Raw genomic sequence first — 7173 nt, forward strand, 5'->3', positions numbered from 1 at the left:
CACTCGGAGCGGCTTTTGTCCGCGTCGTTGCGGGGGGGGGGGACGCCCCGTCGGGCCGCTGCTATCGGCGCCCCCGCCCCGTGTCCATCCGCCCGTCCGTCCCCCCACGCAGGTGCGCGGCCGCCGCCACCTTCCCGCGGGGGCGGGGCGGTCCCTCCTCTCCCGTCCCCCCCCACCCCCCCCCCCTTCCCCCGGCCCCCCCGATCTCCCATCTTCTCTCTCCCCACTCCTGCCAAGTTCTCCCCGTCCCCCCCGTCCGTCCCAAGGAGCCTGCCGATTGGGCGCCGGGCCGGGCTCACGTCACTCCGAGCGTGACGTCTAGTCTTCCTGTTTCCTTCAGCTGTGTCTTAAAGTAAATCTTGTGGCGGTACGGAGCGCTCGCTCGGCTCGGCCAGCCTTGCCCCAGCCCAGCCTTGCCCCGCCGCACGCCCGCACGCCCCCGCGCCGCTCCACGCCCGCCGCTCCGCAGTCCCGCCGCTCCGCAGCTCCGCAGCCCTACCGCGGCCGCTGCCCGCCCGCACTTCGCCCTCCCTCTCCCCGATTACCATATTCATCAGCGGCGGGACTCGCCGGCTGCGCGCGCGTGTCCGTCTGTCCGTGCGCGCGTGTCCGTGCGTGTGCGGGGCGCGTGCGGTGGGTGCATGTGCGTGTCCCTCGCCCTTCCTCGCTGTCCGCCGGCAAAAAAAAGGGCTCAGTTTCGTCGCCTTCGCACGGAGTAAGTACTCGCTCCCCTCTCCGCGTTCTCCTCGCTGCTTTTTCCCCCCCCCGGCCTTTTCGGGTCTTTAAAAAAAAAATAATAATATTTTATGTTACACTTTTTTTTTTTTTCGCTTTTAAAAAAACTATTCCCACTTGCTTGGGATGCTTTAAACGGGTTGGGATGGGATGGGGGGCGGAGGTGTGTGTGCGTGTGGGAATGAAAACCCCGGTAAAATACTGATCACCGTTATCAAACCTGTGCTTCTTTTTCCAGGGGGCAAAATTGCACTGACTTTATTAGCTGAGTAGTTTTAATTCCCCAGTAGCTAGAGCCGTAAGGATTTGTAAGCGCCGAGCCCGATGGAGCGCTCACCGGAGCCTGCCCAGGGCTGAAGAGTAAGTGACCTGCTCGTTGTTAGGTGATCATCACACACACCCCGCCCCGCACCCCCAGACTCGTCCCCGCGTACCCTCCGCGCTCTCTCTGCCGCCTTTTGTGGACTGGTCTTTATTTTACTCCCTGGGTTAGAGGGCAAGTTTTGCGTGGACGGAAAACGCAGCGAGTATTTGGCTTCTTTTTGTTGTTCCGAGCTTCCTCCTCCGCCCCCCACCCCGTCCCCGCCGAAGTTCTCCATCCCCTCCTTTAAACTCCTGCTCCGGTCCTCTAAGCCTTCTCTTTGTCTTGTTTATTCTAGCTGCCTTTCTTTTTGTCTCTCCCAATTTGCTTGTCATTTGCATGTTGCTAGTTCTCCTTTTTAATCTAAACCGGGAAGGGCAGGGACTTTTTCTTCTTATTCTTCTTATCCTTGCAATTACTTTTATTAATTTCCAAGGGTAGGACGGAGCTGCGAATTGGGGAAATGTATAGAAAATGGGATTTGAGTGGTAGGTAGCGAGCACATGAGATCAAATGCAAGTCGCGGGCTAAGAGCCTTGATCTGGGAAAAGATTAGGATTATTGGTACGTTGTGTTTGTTTGGTTGTTGTTTGTTTTTTGGTTTGGTTTTTTTTTTTGCTTCGGGAGGGGATTTAATTTGTCCTTAGCCGTAGCTTCAGAGCCGCCTTGGCTTTTTTCATTCTCTGTTTATCGGCTAAGTGACCCGCAGCACTTTGCCATGTGTTTAAACGGAGTTAAAGCGCAGGAGGGAACGGTGCTGGGGGGTGTGGGGCCTGCGCGGAGGAGGCGCTCAGGGCTGTCTGGGGTGTGCGCCCGGGGGAGCGGGGGGGGGCACCGAACATGTGGGGCCCGACAGAAGCGTGCGGCCCGACGGGCAGCGGGAGCACGGCTCCACGGCACCGTGCGCGCCACGGGGGCGGAGCGGGGCTGCCCAGCGCTCTGCATTTCTTTGCGGAGACCGGTTGTGGTGAGGGGAGAAGAAAGTTGAGTGTGTATTCACACCCCCCGGTCGGTTTGCTGCGGGACCGTGGCGGGCAGGACAGAGCAGCCGGGGCAGGTGCAGAGAAGGGCGCGGAGGGTCCCAGCCGCCACCTCCCGGTGCCACTGGGACGGGTGGTGGTGGTCAGCCGTGGGAAGAGGGTCGGTAAATCGGTGTCCGCGGCTGGTCTGTGGGCCCTAAAGGGGCATCCGAGGTGGGACAGAGTTCTCAGAGGGGTGGAAATAACTGACATGGAGAATAATACCTTGGTATCTTTGACAAAGTAGGAGATGTCATTCACGGCTGGCAGGGGAAACGGCTGCAGACTAGAGGTGCCCTTGAATGTCATGTGAAAGTTGCCTGGGTGAGGATCTGGGAACCCACTAGTTTCCTGTACGTTCTGAGTGGTCATGGTGAACACCATGGTGTTTCTGTCTGTGGGGTGAGTGTTACCCCAAAACCCTCATCTGGGTCTGTGGACAGGCAAGGGGCACATGAAAGCTCAGCTGTGCATCCATGGCCATTGTGTGGTGGCGGAAAGGTCCAGGGTTATCTAATTCAGGGTACAGAAACACAGCTGCATCACCACGAGGTGTAAAAGCTTAACTTACTTGTCACTTCCATCCTCCGTGAGGGTTTGGCAGTACACAGAATGAATTACACGGAGACCGTTTCCTTACCCATGGATTTGCATGTGGCACGTACCCTTTATGTCTCCTCACAGTTTTTGTGTGCGTTGCCATCAATCATGTAAAGTTTATGACCACTGCAGCTTGTTTTGCCTTTATTTTACATGCTTTCTGTCCAGAGCTTACCTTTAGCAGCAATATCACGTACTGCTCAAGGTTTGTTAATACTCAAAAGTATACAGAGTATCAGCAGTTCAGGAGTTGGTTCGTGATAAAAAGTAAAATGTAGATACTTTTTGCTAACAGCTCTCCGTTAAATTATTCTGTAAAGTATCCAGCATTCACTGAATGGTACTGTCAGTGTATACAGTTAACTTTCCTGCCAGGCCTCCCAGGTTTTTTTTATGATTGGTTGATAAATTAAGACAGCTTTAATAATGGGCACATTTTGAAATTGGAATTGTAAGTTGATTCAGGGCAGAATTGCAAATATTGCAATTTGTAGTCTCTGAATCATGATTTATTCTGTCTCAAAGTGCAGCCTAACTGCTGCATCACCTAACTCAAGAATTGTGATTTAACAACATCATGTAGCATGGGGAAAAAAATTATCATAGTAAACTTGGGCTGAGTTCTTAGTAGGAATCTTGCAAACATTTTAATATTGTCTCTGCACAGAGACTGTGTGAGCTCTTTTCTTACCACTATCAGCGAAATAACAAGGACCCAACTGGCATTAGAGGAGGAAAATGTTTTCAATTTTCTACCCTGAGCAGCCTGATTTCTTTTTCTTATTCAGAGAATCCACTTCCTCAAGCAATACCAAGCATGACTATGTGATGCTCCTGCATCTCCCCAAAATAAAGGCCTGAACTAATGAGATGCTGAATCCCTCCTGTTTATTGAGCTCTGTCAGTTCCTCCCGTAGTCAATAGGAATTGCAGATGTTTGGAATTCAGGGGAGTTGCTAGATTGGGCCCAGGGTATCATCAGGTTCATAAGACAAGGGTCACTTTTTTCTTTAAGCCTAAAGAACGGATAGTGCAATTTTGAAGTCAATCAGAGTCTTAATTTTTATTCCTTGTGACGAAGAAATCCCAATAAAGTAGTTGCTACTACAAAAATAGTTGCTCATAATTTCTGCCTTGTTTCAAATGTGTTGATTAGATGTCTCGGCTAAGGGAGCTGGATAACCCTTTTCCCCAAGAAAACTTGTGTTTGAGCAGTATGGAAAAATAGTACTATCTCATTAGCAGCTGACATGATTTTTATGCTGAGCAGATCAATGGTGAAAAGATGTCATCTGTTCTTCGGACTGGAGCTGTGGGTTTGTGTGTGAAATGCTGTTGACTGGAATAATTTTCATCCCGCGCTTCCTGGCTGATTCTGGCAAAGCCATACCCTGTGTAGCGCTTTAGAGGGAAAGATCTAAATATTTCTATTAGCAGAAGCATGTTACATTTCTTGTGTGGTATTGGCATAATGGCCTGACATGAAGCGGGCAGACACTGAACCACAGAAAGTAGTCGGCTTGTGAGAAGACAGGAGCCATTTCAGTTCAATAAACTGATACCTCCTTGAATTCATCCATGAATATTCGTCAAGTTTAGCACCTTGCTGCTGTGTGTTGAGTGGCTGTTTAGGTCAGGCTAGGGTCCTTTAAAATGGCTGAGAAGGGTGAGTTTGAATTTACATTTTCCTTTGCATCTCATAGGTATATGAATTAATCTAGGAGAAAATGAGCGGCATCTTTGTAGATCAAGATGAGTTAACAAAATTGATTACAGAAACTGGTTTATTTGTAATGAGTGCAGTTGAATACCTGACATCATTTTCCTTTCTAAAGACTATTCTAACCAAAGGTTTAGTAAGAGTAACTCTTGGATACCTAGAAATTAATCTATTTCCAGTTAAAATGTTAATGCATATCAAATGAACATGCAGTAAAGCCATGTCTGTAATTGTTGTGCTGTTAAGAGGTCATTCATAGCTACGTTGTAATCATATCTCCTTAACAGAAGTTTTGAAAGTAAATTTGTAAAGAAAATACTGCTAGCCATGGTTAAGGATGGACTTAGAAAGTGCTGAGGCCCTTGGTATGATTTTGAATTGCATAGGCATGGAAAATGTTCGGTTTCTGAGAAAGCCGCATCGTGTCAGTTGAGGCTTGAGATGTGGAGGGTAAATTTAACATTAACTTCCCTTGTCATGCGAGGAGTATCAAAAGTGACATGTAAAGCAAATTTAACCTTCACAAATTTAAAACTCTGTAACTCAGAGAGAAGTGGTGTGCTTCTGAAGATTTCTACAGAGATCTTGACAACCTAAGCTATCTTTCTAACAATATTGTTTCTGGATAGCTGTACATACATAGCATATGTAAAATGTATGAAAGACAGTTTTGAGGGAATCTGCAGCTAAAGTGCTGGCACTACATAAAGTATTCCCCCCCCTCCCCCCCCAAGAGTTCCCTATTCATCCAGTTGTAATCTAATCAGTATCAAAATCTGCCTTTGGGTTTTTACATCCCACACTGCATAGCATCCCTCTTCCCTTGAGGTGTGAATTGGTTTTGGTCCTCCAAGACCAAAGTATGAATTGGCCGTTCAGTGTTCATTGTGTTTTGTCAGACCAAAGTAGAACGATTTCTCTTATTTAAGCCAAAAGGCACATAAGCCCTAAGTCTGGGAGTCCAGGTTCAGGATAGCACCAGAGCAAATCGGAGACATTGCTTAATATCCAGGTTAAGTGTATGATAACTCTGATGCCTTCGGCTTCCAAGTGAGGGAAGGAGAGGGCATCGCTCTGGAGCACCTCCTGTCACATGATTGCAGTGGCAGGAATGGGCAGGCGAGTAGCTGCTGGTATGGGGGCTTGAGGAGAGGAAAATGGACACTAGGGAGGAAGGATGCGTGGCAATGACCTTCCAACCTGGCGCAGGACAGCTTGTTTCCTGAGCTGCTGACTCAAGGGTACAGAAAGCTCTTCCCATGCATGTCCTTGGTTGGGATTGGGCAAGAGAGAGGGCAGCGGTGGTCAGGCACCTCGGATTTGCTGGGAAGTGTGCAAAACCTGAAACCTGACATGAGGTTTTTGGTGTGAGTCTGGGAACTTATTGCTGGATCTCAATCAAGCGTATCTTGACTATGGAAAAGGAAGGAAAAGTGTGAAGGTTTTCAGTGTTAGTGGTTAGGGTTAGTTTTTTTTTTTTTCCTATTGGCAAGTGTTACCTGTATGGAGAATGCCTTTAGAATATTCTAGAAGCTGTAAGCAAGAGCTCTTGCAATTAGTTTATATCGCTTTCAAATGAACACCACTAGACTGAAAGGTCAACCTTGACCCTGATTTATTCTGTTCCAGTATCACCTGCTTAAAAACTGTGGTGGTAGTTGTCTCTTTTCACCCCCTGAGGACTTGGTCATTTATTTACAAGCACAACCCTTCTGAAATATCAACTCCTCAGATTTATTATTTTTTTTTAGATGAACACCTAATTTTAAGAGCATGATTCTGCCCCCTGAAAAGCTCCATTTGTATTTATTGAGAAAAACCAGAAGATGAGCTTCTATGACACACACTTCCAAGCTGGGCCTGATCCTACCACTTGCACATAACAGGATTTTGGGATCCCTGGGCTCCAGGGGAGCTGCTTGCAGAGTGGGATGATGCTACCTGGTCTGCAGTTGGTAGAATTGGGCCCTTGCAAAAAGAACTTTGTGTTATTTTGTTATTATTGTGAGGGTACCAAGCTACAATTGTTTACTGTGCTTCTTGATAAAGCGTGCTCTCTGAAGATGGTGACCTGATAACAGTGTAAGGCTCTGGATTTCCCATCTGAATACATGACACTTCTTGTTTGTTTTTGGGGTTGTGGGTGGGTTTTGTAGTTGTTGTTGGTGGGGGCTTTTGTTTGTTTCGTTCTTTCTTTGGTTTTTTTTTTTTATGGTTTGGTTTTGTGGGGTTTATGTTTGGTTTTGTTATTGGTGGGTTTGGTGTGGTTGGTTTGTTTGTTTGTATTAAAAAAAAAAACACCAACCAGCAAATAATTCTTTTCTTTCCTGTATGCAAGGAGCCAGCAATGTAAACAAACATCATGTCCCTAGCATAACTGTCTCTGACATCAAATCTCTAAAAATTCTCTTAGTACATCCAGAATATGTGAGCAAAGGCTGCAGAATAAACATAATGTTTCTAAGTATTAAAAGCTTACACTGTGCCTTTTTCTTCCCCCCCCCCCCCCTTTTTTTTTTCATCCCAGTTGCAAACTAAGCATTGACTACTGTCTTGATTTTACAGATTATTTCATGCTGAAATTATGCCTATTTGCATGGATAGTCATTCTTTAAAACTAGCCACAGATGCAGTCCTAGGGAGCACGTAGATGTTTTTACAGGTGAACCGAAAGAGATGGGAGCAATTCCAAAAAGTCTGCATGCTGCCTTTGGCAATATACCCTGTTATTGTGAAGA

At 47.2% G+C, this 7173-nt stretch overlaps 1 protein-coding gene across 4 annotated transcripts in view; it reads left to right on the forward strand.

Annotated features, from left to right (window-relative positions):
* The first annotated feature begins 369 nt into the window (after positions 1-369).
* The window catches only part of PROX1 (prospero homeobox 1), a 46818-nt gene continuing 40014 nt past the window's right edge, over positions 370-7173 (forward strand). For 2 of the 4 annotated variants that reach the window (XM_054169384.1, XM_009897506.2), the window contains exon 1: positions 370-715. The gene's annotated coding sequence lies outside the window, so the exon portion shown is untranslated. Of the gene's footprint in view, positions 716-973; positions 1096-6489; positions 6518-7173 lie in introns of those variants that run through there. The other 2 variants (XM_054169394.1, XM_054169402.1) reach the window with 2 other exon arrangements.

This window comes from Dryobates pubescens, chromosome 2 (genome assembly GCF_014839835.1).
Source record: "Dryobates pubescens isolate bDryPub1 chromosome 2, bDryPub1.pri, whole genome shotgun sequence".
Lineage (NCBI taxonomy): Eukaryota > Metazoa > Chordata > Aves > Piciformes > Picidae > Dryobates > Dryobates pubescens.